General features: G+C 23.6%; 1 non-coding gene across 1 annotated transcript; it reads right to left on the bottom strand.

Annotated features, from left to right (window-relative positions):
- Positions 1-13,490: 13,490 nt before the first annotated feature.
- On the bottom strand, positions 13,491-13,562 carry TRNAW-CCA (transfer RNA tryptophan (anticodon CCA)). The gene has a single exon. It is a non-coding gene; the product is annotated as a tRNA-Trp (tRNA).
- Between the last annotated feature and the right edge of the window lie 302 nt (positions 13,563-13,864).

Raw genomic sequence — 13,864 nt, forward strand, 5'->3', positions numbered from 1 at the left:
GACAGGAGCTTGACAAGGAGTAGTACTCAAAAAGAGAGATTACAAAGGGAGCGATAAAATGTATTTTATTATATCGACATCCTAGTTGAAAAACCAACAAAATGTATCAACTATTTGTCTAAAGAGTTGGTACTCCCTTCGGTTTCATACACAAGGAAAAAACATTATGAGTAAAAAAAAAGTTTTATATTGAGAGGATAAATTTAAAATTTTAATGAATTAAAAATACAATTTTTAATATTTTTTAGTTGAGTATTTTCATATTTGATTTTTTAAAAGATCCTTATTAGTATTTATTATAAAAAGAAATATTTCAATTTTTTTTTAAGAAAAGCAATGTTTAAGTTTTTCAAAGCAATAAAAATAAAATAATTGAAGAGTCTAACTTGTCCCTCACAAAAAAAAAATTAACTTCGTATCAATTAAATATAAATAAATTCAAGATAAAAATAATAAAAATTAAATATAAATCAATAAATTGAATTTTCTAGTACTAAAGTTATATATATATAAGTGCACGTTACAGTTTCACACTTGTCATTTTGCTCATATAAATAAAATACTTTATCTGTGTTTTTGCCATTCAAATAATCTAATCAATTTTCAAATGCAATTAGTTTATTCTTTTATAATAAAAAAAGTTGTGCTGCAGTATGTCATTCTACAACTGTACAACTTCAATAATTAATATTAAAATAGTATATAAAAACATGAATGTGCCTCGTCAAATAAATATGATGCATCAAGTACTCTAACTTATTTTGTAATTTGAGAGTTTGACTACAATCAATACTCATACTCATACTTTTGGTTTAAATTTAACTCATTAACTAAAACACAATTTAAGTACATTTGTATCGGACATTAAACACACTTAACTCTCAATTTGATGAGTTTGGAGGGGAACTTTTTTTAAGCGAGGAGAAAGAAAAAATGGATAATTTTTTCAGCTTATTTGAAAGAGTTGTTTTATATAGAATAATACGATAATATGTATGTTCTTTTTATATATATATTTAAAGTGTTATAACAACATAAAAATAAATAGAATAACTACCTAAATATTTCTTTAATATATTTTTTGAGTTCCATCAAATTAGAGAAATTTGCTCATTATGAAGGAAAAAAAATCATTCAAAGCCCTCTTTTTCTTTCATTTTCTCCTTTCTTTTTCTAAATCCCTCGACTACCTCCCTTCAAAATCTCAAATAGGTGTTAGTATTTATTGTCTTTAATTATAAGTATCAATTGATTTTGTTTACATATATTAAAAAAGTAGGTAGTAAATTTAATTTATTAATTTTATATGTTGATATTTCTAAAATATTATATATATATAACTTCAACTTTTAAAATAAAGTAGTAGCACTAATAATAAGTATTTTTATAAAAATAATAATAAATATATCTAATAATTTAAAAAAACTTATATTTAGAGATAATTTTGTTTTAAATGTTTTTATATATATATATATATATATATATATATATATATTTAAGGACATATAAAATGTGTTAGTGATTATTAATATGTTACGAGTGATCGAAAAAAACTTTCAATCTATTTATCACTTTATTTGTACCAACTATATATGCCCTATCAAAATACACTACATACTTTAATACTTTATTAATTTATAGGCGAAGATGACAAATTATAGGTGTTTGTGGAAATTGAAATCAGATACTACTACAATGAAAGTTGAAATCAAACATGGAAAATAATTATGAATCCTTATAGTGTTGAAAGAATATGCACTTCTATAAATGTTAAATGTTGGCACTTGTTAAGAAACTTAAAATTAGAAGTTTTATGTTTTTAAATTTGAAAATAAGTTAAAAACACAAACCCCAAATACATTTTCAATATAAAATTTATATATTTAATTCCTTAATAAGCGTCATTGAGCACTTATCAACATTTGCCTACTCTTTATCAAATCATACCACATTTGTTACAATTTTGGTACTTAAAAATGACTTTGTTTTTTGCTTTAGAAATTATATTTTCTCTTTAAATTTACAATTAATGCAATATATACCTTTTTGCCAAAATCACCAAATTGTTGGTCAAATATTTAAATTTAGTTCAAAATTACAACAAATATAATAATAAAATAAAAATTTTGATTTTAAAATGAAAATAATACTTTTGTGACAGTAATAAAATAAACAAAAAATACAATTAAATGAAAATAGAAAATATTTTTAGGACCGTCTTGTAAAAATATTGTCCTTTTCAAATATTTTGTTCTTTTCAAACCTAAGTTTTATCTAGGTGTTGAGGGCATTGCTCTATCCACATGGCATGTGATATTGGCTTATATAATTTATTATCATTGGAAAGAGATTCAGCAATTGCACTAACGAACGGTCCGTTTGATTGATTGAGGAGAAATAAAGAAAAGAGAGAATAATTTTCTTTTGTTTGGAATACAATTGAAACAGAGAAGAGAGATTGAAAAATCATGTAGCCCATCATTTTGTTTTTGCTTTCTTCCCAAAGTAGCGAATAAATGGGTGAAAACGATCTTTTAATTTTGTTGTTCCATAATAACCCTTTCAATCAGTTTTTATATTCTCAATATTCTACAACTTGCAATAATAGTTTTGGAACTATCTAACATGCATGAATAAATAAGCTGAAGAATTTATATATTGCTAGTGGATGAATGACGAGAAAAAATAAAAGTAAAGAGTACATATTGAAGGATGTTTTAATTTCTTTTATCAAACAAAGAATTAAAGATGTGCAAGTGGAGGAGGAGAGATGCTGATGATTAGAGATTTCTTTTAATATTTTTTTCTTAATTTTCTTCCATTTGATTTTCTTATTAAATTAAAAAAAAGTTGCGTTATTTTGTTATTGTTCTTAAAATTGAATGTAAAATAATAACAACAACGATAATATTCATCATTATTTAAATTTACTTTTTAATTAAAATTATAAGAAAATTGAACTAAGCTATTTGATAAAAAAAATAATAAATTAATTATATTTAATTAAGGGCATTTTAGTACTTCTAAAAATGATCACCACTTCATTATTTAAATTTATTTTTTAAAAATTAGTTCAATCGATTAAAATTATAAGAAAATTGAACTAAAAGCTATTTGATAAAAAAGTTAATAAATTAATTTTAAAAAAAAATTTAATTAAGGGCGTTTTAGTACTTCTAATCTTTTTATCTCTTTTCAATTTTTATTCGCAACCAAACACACCATAAAACATTTCCTCCATATCACCATCATAATTCCATTGTCTTTTAAATCTGTTGTATACTTCGTCCGGTATTATTATAAATAAAAACATACATTTTTATAAATATTAACAAAATATAATTAAATATAATTATTTTTTTAGATTTTATGTAAAATAAAAAATAAAAAATATATTATAAATAGTATTAAATAGGTTAAATTACATTCGTGGTCCCTTAACTTAATTTCAGGTAACATTTTAGTATTTTATCTTTTTTTTTCCCGATTTAGTATTTTATTCCTAACAATATCAAATAAAATATGAAAATATGAGTTTATTTGAAGATTTGCGTTACGAATTTGTATTATATTGAAGAATATAATTAATTTTATGAGTTTTCATTGAATTTTTTTTGAAACTTTGTATAAAAAAGGATAACATTGTAGAAATTTTAAAACATAAAATATCGAATTTTCACTTAAAATTAAAATAAAGGACCAAATCGAAAAAAAAAAAAGATAAAAGACTAAAACGTTACCTGAAATTAAGTTAAGGGAGCACATATGTAATTTAGCCTATTAAATAATAAAAAATATAGTTAATATTTATTTACAATAATAATTATTAAAATTTGAGATTTTTTTATTGAAAGGAAACAAAGTAGTGGATGGGCAAGAGGAGTTCGAACATCCTTTGGTTGTCATTATTTTGCACGGGGGTCCATCAAATTAATGTGGCATTACAATTTAGGAATTTGGTTTTCTTTGAAGAATCTTAAATTAATATTTTGCCTTCAAGCCCCATTGACAAATCAAGGGATGGGCAAGCGTGGGCTCTAATGCCACCCCCATATGTGAATTTTTTAAAAGTGGTTGACCGATAAACTATCAAGTAAATGATCTTATTATACTTATAGTTTTGACACAATTGCTTCTAGAGTACCAAATCGAAAAAAATAAATACATAAATAAAATATCGAAATGGTATATAAAATTAAATTAAGAAATTATAAAAATTATTATGTTTAAAAAAAATTATAATTGTAAAAATCCAAAATATATTTATTATATTGATTTTATTCGCTAATAATAAAGATGTGAGTAGGGTTGTGTAAAATATATCGTTAATTTAAAATTTATAAATTGAATTGTACTGCAACAACAAAATCACACTAATTAAATGGTTCACGAATTGAACCATGTATTTAAAACAATCAAGTTAACCAAACTTAATTCGAAAATCACTTTAAAAATTTAACTTTTTTTTTAACTTCAACTAAGATTTTTTTTCTTTTAGAAATTTCTTGAAATTTATTTTTCTAAAAAAAAAAAGAAACTTTTTTTCAAAAAAATAAATAAAATATTTTAAATCATTTTTTCTTCTAAAATTTTTGAGAAAAAAATTGAAAATATTTTTTCGAAAAATATTCGAAATGTTTTTTTGTCGATAAATGTTATATATCTATTTTTTTCGAAAAATATCGAAAAAGTAAAAAAAAATTGTCAAAAGAATTTTGAAAATTTTTTATCGATAAAATTTGGATATCTATTTTTTTAAAAAATAAATTAAAATTAATTTTTCAAAAAAACTAGTTTGAATATGATTTTAACTAAAACCATGTTCAAAATATTAAATTGGTTTGATTCAGTATAATACCAACTAAGAATTGCATAGAACTTGATTCAAATATAGTTTTTAAAAACGGAATCATACCATTAATCTGATTTAATTTAGTTCAATTTCTATACCATGAATACTTCTAGATGTGAGACTCATACATAGGGATGAAAATAGGTTATGCCGTCCGTCAGAGGCTTATAGCGTGGCCTACTTATGGCCTGACCTATTTAATAAAAAGGCTAGACTCAAGCTATTTTTAAAGCTTATTTATTTAAATAGGTCGTGCTTAGGCTTATAAAAAATGCTATTATGCCTGACAGATCGACCTATATATATTTAATTATTTATTAATGTTATTTTTTATTATTATATTAATAATATTATTTCCTATTTTAAATTATATCAATTAGGCAATCAGTAGTCATTCATCACAAGTAGTCATTCCATATTCGGTATCCGTTCTGTATTTGGTAGTCGTTCCATATTCGGTAGTCATTAAATTAGTCGTTCCATATTTGTTTGAGAGGTAATAATGGGTGCGTTTGTTTCAAAAAAAAAAATATATTCTTTGAAACCAAGAATTATATTTTAGAGTTTAAAGAATGTTTGTTTCAGATTTTTTTAAAAATATTTTGTTAGAAAAATTATTTTTTATTTAATATATATAGATATGTATATTGATATATAGAGAACATCATGTGATATGAATAGAGTATTTAAATATTTTAATATGAATTAAACTTTTAAATAGGCTTTCAGGACATACCAGACTTTTAAAAAGGTCAGACCAGACAAAAAAAAAAAGTCTATGATAGGCTGTAGGTCAGACTCAAACCTAAAAAATTAATCGTAGGCCAGACTCAGGCCTTTCAAAGCCTGGTTGGCTTGACCTATTCCCACCCCTACTCATACACTAGATAATTAGTTATATTTCATGAAATAATAAAAAATATCAAATAATTATTTTTTAAAAATAAATCATTGTTGACTAACATTTTATGTTTTCTCTACCACACCAATCTACTTATGATATAAATTTTTTTAAAAAAAATAGATTTTTTATTTATTTATAAAGTAACGATGTCCTGGTATCTTTTAAAAATTGATCATTCTTATAAGTCTTGTTCCCAAATAAGTAGATGTGTGGAATTTTTTTACTACAAAAATAATCATATATAATTTAAAAACTCAAGACACTCATTAATTAAGTGAAAAAATATGAGTCTTAGTTGAAGAAACACGTTTTATCTTTATGTTCAAGTTTAATTTTGTTTCTATTATAGTTTTTCTTTAAAGTCTTACTTTTCTATGACTTGCAATGTATTAATTTCTTAATTGTTTTTTCTCTTTAGTAAAAAAAAATATGATTTTTCTCATCGCTCTTGTTTTTATTAAGTTTATGATTATTTTCAAGGCACTTAAAAGAGTTGCCAATTTGGTTAGCAGGGTTGTACATTTTAGGTTGGTTTGGGCTTAGTAATTACGAACCTCAGAATAATCGAGCAATTTTGGCTCAGGTTGGTTGACTCATTAACCATAGTGAACCACTTTTTTATGCAATTTTTTGAAATTTAAATATCTTACTCGTTAAAAAATAGGCTTAACATAACATAATCAAACCCGATGCGTGTTAGGCTGAGTTGAATTACTAAATTTGTGTTCCAACGAAATGATTAGTTGACCCAACCCGATTCAATTTTTAATTGACCCTTTTATACGACGATTAGATTCGTGCTTATATAAATAAATAAATAAACAAAATTAGATCTGTGTATTAGTGTATGGTACTCCATTATTTTTTATTTGAAGAAAAGTATTCCGATTTTATATATAAAAGAAGTACCATCAATAAAAAATTATTTATTTTTATATCACAATAATTAACTTATTTATAAAAAAAAACTGTTCCAAAATACCTATTGAATTTTTAATTAATGTAATTTTTTAATTGTATTCTTTAATTAATATATTTATCCTATAATATATTTTATTATAAATTTATGATATTAAAAATATTAATGCACTAATATTTAATAAAATAATATTTTTCTTTTATTTATATATTTTTAATATATATATATAAAATAATTAAATAATTCAATTATTTTAAATAAAAGAGTAATGTATATGATCCAAAATATGAATAAATACATAATATTTGTTCCCTAATAAAAACAGAAATGAAAAGTTGTTAAAGAAACATTCGATGATTCGCGAATCATTGCATTAACGGCCTATAAATGGAGGGTACTCGTTTTCAAGAAAAAGATGATGATCTTCCATACTCAAACTCATGGACGAGACATGTGGACGGCGTGACGACCCTCACACACACACGATACATACTTCCACTCTCTCGTCTTAAACTTTTCATAATTATTATATATAATATCTTTTAAATATTATTATATTTTATATTTATAATAATAAAAAATTTATTAAAAATTTAATAAAATTATTTATTATTTATTTAAAAATTATTATATGTTTTAATACGTACGTGAAAATCTTAAACTAGGCTAATTTTAATACGAGAGGAATATTTTATTTTTTCTCAACTCAAGGTGTTTATGTTTGACTTTCCGTGACAGCAAAATGGGCAATGGTTGGTTGCACAGGCAATCTATTAGATTTAGAATTTAGAAAACACGTTGTTGCCTCTTTACCATACTTCACAGCAAGTTAGGACCTCTAATTCTCTTTATTTTGTAACATACTACTAAATAAATAAACTTATCGAATTCGGACAATATATTTTTCACCCTACTTTTTAAGTTAGTCTACTCCACTTTTTTTAAACGTTTGTCTATTCTATTTAACTAATTGAAAAATGAAATGATAAATAATACTTTTAAAAAAAAATATTGATTTTTACAACCATTAACTTATTTTCATGCTACAATTCAAGTAAACTTAGAGTTATTTTTCTACAACAATTAATTAATTAATCTAATTAACATGTCTGAGTAATATTGTATCTAATTGATCTCTCTATTTTATTTTTTCAGAAATCCAGAAAATCTCCACCAAGTAATAAAATTTGAAAGTTTGGCTACCAAATCCTCTGGTTATGATAACTCAAATTAGTCGGCAAGATCATTTATTTAGTGCTGGTCTTTGAAGTCAACAAGTTGAACTGTTGAAGTGTAATTATTACTTTTTGTTTGATTAACTTCAAATGTACAGAATTTTAATTGACAAAAACCTCATACGATATAAGTTTTAAGTAATAAGTATATGTCATGCTATCAAGGAGATATTTATCAAAAAATAAAAAATAAAACAAATTATTAAAATAAGTTATTTAAAAAAATAAAATTAAATACACATATTTCAACATTCATTTTTTTCTATTGTTTAACAAATATCTTAAAATACTAGTTAATATTTCTCAATAAATATAAGTACACGTTAAATTATAAGTTTAATTTATATTTAGGGAGGGGGAGGGGTGCATCAAACAAGTTCTTGTATTGGACAAAACTTTACCAAAGTTACCTAGAAGACCATATCTTAATACACATGATATTAATTATAATTTAAGACTATTTACAATATGTGTGCCAAAAAGGAATATAAATATTGTCGGAAAGAATTATTAAAAGACATAAAACAATAAACTCAAGAATATAAATTAATATTTCTCTTGGAAGTCCAACTCTAAGTTATTTAATCCGTCCAATTTTTTTTTAATATATTTTGTTTAAATTTTAAAATGTATCAAAAATTTTAAATTTAAATATATTTTTGGTCTTTGTAAATATAAGTTTATATTTATTTGGTTATCGTAATTTTTTGTTTTGTTTACATATCTGTAATATCAAAAAAATAATTTTTTGTCCTTAACATTAAGTGGACGTTACAAAAACGTTAATTGACAAAGAAAAATAATTTTTAATCCTTGTAAATGTAACAGTTTTCAATTTTAATCCCTGAAAATATTAGGGACAAATATTTAGCATTGATCAATAAAAACTAATATGGGGCAAATATTTAGCACTAATATACCAAAATATTAGGGACAAGTATTAATCAACGATAAATTTTTAAAAATTACGAGATAAATGTTTATCGCTAATATATATATATATAAATACGGGACACATATTTTTTATTGATACATAAAAAAAAACACACGATAAATATATAATATTAATAAATATAACAAAAACACATAACAAATGATACATATTTATTTTTTATATCTTCTTATTATTAAAATCATACATAAGATAAATATTATCATTAAAAATTACGTAAAATTAATGTCTTTTTAATATCATATACATAAAAATCAGAACAATTATAATACATTTAATATAAAAACACTATGTAAACCACCATTTTAGTCATTGAAAGTATATGACACTATCATTTTAGCCCTTGATTCAACAAAAAATTAAAATTAGTCTTCGAATCATCAAAATGCCAATCAGTTTACTACCTAAAAGTTTAATCGTCATTAACTATTTTGACCTTAAATTGTATCTTTAAGATACTTTTGTGATAGTAAGTTATATTTTTCATGGATTATTTTGATAATTCGAACATTTATTTGGCTTTTTTGTTAAGTCAAGGATCCAAATGATAGTGTTTAATTATTTTAACTTTCGAAAATTTTCTTATTAGTGTTTAATTATTTTAAATTTTGAAATTTGTTTTGAGAATTGTGTATTCAACCTAAAATTTATTTTTAAATTTTTAACATGATCCATCAGGATATTTGTTAGCAAGACTCTAATTTTGATCACTATTTGGTTAACTTATTTTTGTAGCACTTGAACTTATATCATAAATTATCAAAGAACATTGTTTTAGCTGCACCAAAAAGTATCACATAATTTGATAATTGAAACTAATGATAGTTTATAAACTAATTTCACACTCCTTAAACCAACAAAATATCTTTTCACAAAGGAAAAAATTCACAAAGACTCACAACAGACAAAAAAGCGGACAATCAATCCATCGAAAACATAGTACTATAGACTTGATGACGGAACAATTGGAACATTGGCATCATCTATGGAGACAAATCCATGAGGGTTTGCCAAACAATGACATACTCTTTAGTCTTAACTAGATATTAATTTCTCTGATATACCAAAAACTTCTACATTGTTTAATGATTGAAATACTTCGAGAAATTAACGAAAATTAACGACCGACCTAAAGTGAGAAATACTTCGAAAACATGATATTGTAGATTTGATAAGTATGAACGAATGTAATACATATCAAATAAATTCTTAATGTTGCGAGAAATGAGATTTACACATGTACCAACTAATTAAAGTTTACTCTATTGAGATTAAAAAAAAAAAACCTTATAATTATGTTCATAACAACGTCGATAGAAAAGTAAAGCATTTGGGGATTTCCTCAAAATCACACAATCTATAAAAAAGGGAAGATAAAGTACAGCACATGCGTAGCATTGCGAAAATTAAAAGACTTATCATTTCAAGCTCCAAGCGAATAGAAATAGAAAGAAAGAAAATGTGGAGTACTAGCTAGTACTAGATATATATAGAAAAATACAAGTGAGAAATTTTTCCTTCTATGAAGAGATAATATTGAAACATGTGTAATGCTATTGACACTCACAACAGTGTGAATCCAAAAGTACGGGGAGAAAATGAATATCATTAAATCAATATTACATTGACAATTAATATAAATAATTGATTTTGTAATCTCATTTTATAATTGTAAATTTTTTCAATTAATATTATATAATTAATGATTAACATATTTTAGTTTAATAGATAAAATATTAATATTATTAAATTGAATATTTTGTCTCAAATTTAAATATAAAATATTACAATTATTACAAGTTTTCTAATAATATTTACCATGCCATATAAAAAAAAATTAATAATTGATAGTATCTTAAAATGAGAGTGTGGGAATGAAGAAGAGTTAATTTTGAGCAAAGAAGCGGGTATGGCATGAAGTGTAGGGATGGTTATGGTTGTGGGTCTATCCACGATAGTTAGTTGGTTCCAACGGTGTGACTACCCCACTCCCCCATTTTAAGCAGCATGTCATTTTACACTTATACTTTTCTCATCACAAACTCTTCATTAGATTATCATGTTTGTTTGCCTCCTTTGCATCATATAAATGAAAAATTATACCAGCTTCCCTATAAATGGTAAGCATGATAACCTCACTTTACAACACAACATAAAAATACACCAAATATGGGTATTATTCTGATAGAAAAAGAGGTATTATTCAGAACATTATTCTTAAAATCTCCTCGTTCTAATTGGTTTAGTTGAAGTAGATATACATAGCTTCATATATGAAAGTACTCTAGCATGTCAGAGAAATTTTCATAATTATTGAATAATTGAAAAGGTTTAATTTTAACTATATCTATTTTTTTTTAAAGTTATATAATAGTTTCCTCCGATCATTATTATAAGAAAAAAATAACTATTTTCATAGTTATTAGAAAATATAATTAAATAAAATCAAATTTCTAAATTTCATGTAAAATATAATTTAAATTTACTAAATTATTAATTTAAATATCAAATATTTAACTATCAACATTAACTATTTTTTGTTAAAGTCAATATATATTAAAAATATTAACATTAAATTAGTCAAAAATAATTAATTTTTACTTATATTAGTGATCATTAAGATTTAAAATCACCTTTTTACGTGTAATGATGACCAAAAAGAGTACAGGTAAGTGTGTTTTTTTGCTTTTTCTTTTACTAAACATATGAGTGGATCTCACCACATATATATACATTGAGTCCTTAATATTGAATAAGTCATTTGATATTCTCTTCTCAAATAAATAACATTCCTTGCAAATCCTAAGTTTGTATAACTTACTCCCTATGTTTCTATTTATTGAAAAAGTATGTATTTTGTCTAAATTTTGGATTCACTTTTTCTTATAAATAAGAAAAGAAGAAGTACTATATAATAAGTTATCAAATTAATTTAAAACTCTATTTCATAAAATATAAGTTAGTTAATAACTGAAAAGTTAGTTAATAATTGAAAAATTAGTTGATAGTTGATAACTTATAATTTATAGCTGAAAAGTTAATTAATTGAAATTAAAATGTTTGATAAATTTGATTTTTAATAATATAAAATGACATAAGAGAACATAATTGTTTAATTTAAAATAATAAAAAATGTGATATTTTTATACGACCTCTCTTAGACATTGTTTTACTCAATTTTCCTTTTTCTAATCAATTTTCCTACTTTATTTTATTTTTATGGTAGAAACCTCAAACAAATACAACAAAACTTTGAAATAAAAATTAGAACAACGTCATTCATTTACTTTTTTTGTGTTATATCATTTAGTTTTTATTTATTACAATTCAAACATAAATTTGAAGAGTTCTTTAAAAGTTTAGCAAGCTCTATATGTATAAATAATAATCGTAAAAACAATGCAATTCATTTACGGTAAACAATTTGGTATAAAAAATAAATTTAATTTTATCACGATAAATTAGAAGATGGAGAAATAATAATAAATATGACAATGCATATCTTAATCAATTTATTGTAAGACGAATAACATGATTTTTTGTGTTTTGAGTTATTTTGACAAAGAATTAAATAAATTGAATACAATTTTGTTAACCAATAAGAAGATATACATGAAGACCTGAACTAGTGGATGATGGAGATGAGTAGTTATTATGTATTACATAAAAATAAAATAAAAATAGTTATATACCGAAGAAAATGAAAAAAACTATAAACTTAAACGTTACTTGAAATAGCATTCCAAATAACTTATAACTTGGTCAGGAAAACTTATTTACCAAACATATTTATTTAATCCAACAAACATATCAACTAGTTTAATAAGCTATAATCTACTAATCAAGTTTATTAGAATTACCAAACCAATATTGTGATTATTGACGTCAGTTTCACAAATCCAGTAATTATGGGGTCCAACCTACAGTTTGGAGGGGTCAAAAAGTTTTATAGTCAAATATACCACACAAAAATAAAGCTCTCAAAACAAACAAAAACCCCAAAAAATTTGTGAGCTTAGTGGGACAACGCACTAATTTTTTTTTTTTTTTTAAAAAAAGTTAATATTATTTAAAATAACAATGATTTTTTTCTCGAGATTTTGGATTTTTTCCTCAAAATTTGTTGATAAAAAAGTTTAAGTTTTTTTGATAAAAAATTATTTTTATATTTTTTTATTTGTTTCTTAAAAAATTTCCAAAAAAAAATAATTTCAAAAATAAAATATCAATTAATAAAACATTAGATTTATTAACTCCCTAGCTTGTATCTATAAAAAAGAATTGATCAATGTTTTAAAAAATTATTTTAATAAGATATCCTAACGGGATTTTTTAAAGAGAACTTATTAAAAGCTCTAATTGTGATAGTTATTGGTTTACTACTATTTACTATCCAATTAAAAACAAATTTTGTACATTTATTATTTTTCTGCAAATTGAAGGCCTTGGCATGTATAATTTTTGTCATACAGTGGGCTTTTTATCCAACAGAACTGAAATTGGTAGAGCGAAAACAATATCCAAAAGGTTGGGGTGCTAACAACAATATGATAAAATCGATAAAAGTAATATATATAAATAAAAAAACAAAAAACAATTGATCCGTTGGTAGCATCGGATCGGGATATTGAACCCGACGTGAATCGAACACGCAACCTTCTGATCTGGAGTCAGACGCGCTACCATTGCGCCACGGATCCTCAGATGTTGTAGTCTTCTTGCAAAACGCATACCACTATCACACGCCTTCATTTTGTTGATTGGGTCAGAAGTCCAATTGACAGTCATCAACATTAGATTGGTTTGAACTTTGATACAAAAAATTTAAGTAGACCGACTAAATAGGCAAGGATAAAATTAGACAAACATGCGATGATAATTAAGTTATAAATTATACTGAAATTACGAAGCAGAACTTGTTAATAGTTAGTTTATCTTTGGTTGTATTTTTGCAATTTCAAAATATAAAGTATTACTCTCCTAGAGAAATAATTTTCTCAAA

This window comes from Cicer arietinum, chromosome 5 (genome assembly GCF_000331145.2).
Source record: "Cicer arietinum cultivar CDC Frontier isolate Library 1 chromosome 5, Cicar.CDCFrontier_v2.0, whole genome shotgun sequence".
NCBI classification, from domain to species: Eukaryota; Viridiplantae; Streptophyta; class Magnoliopsida; order Fabales; family Fabaceae; genus Cicer; species Cicer arietinum.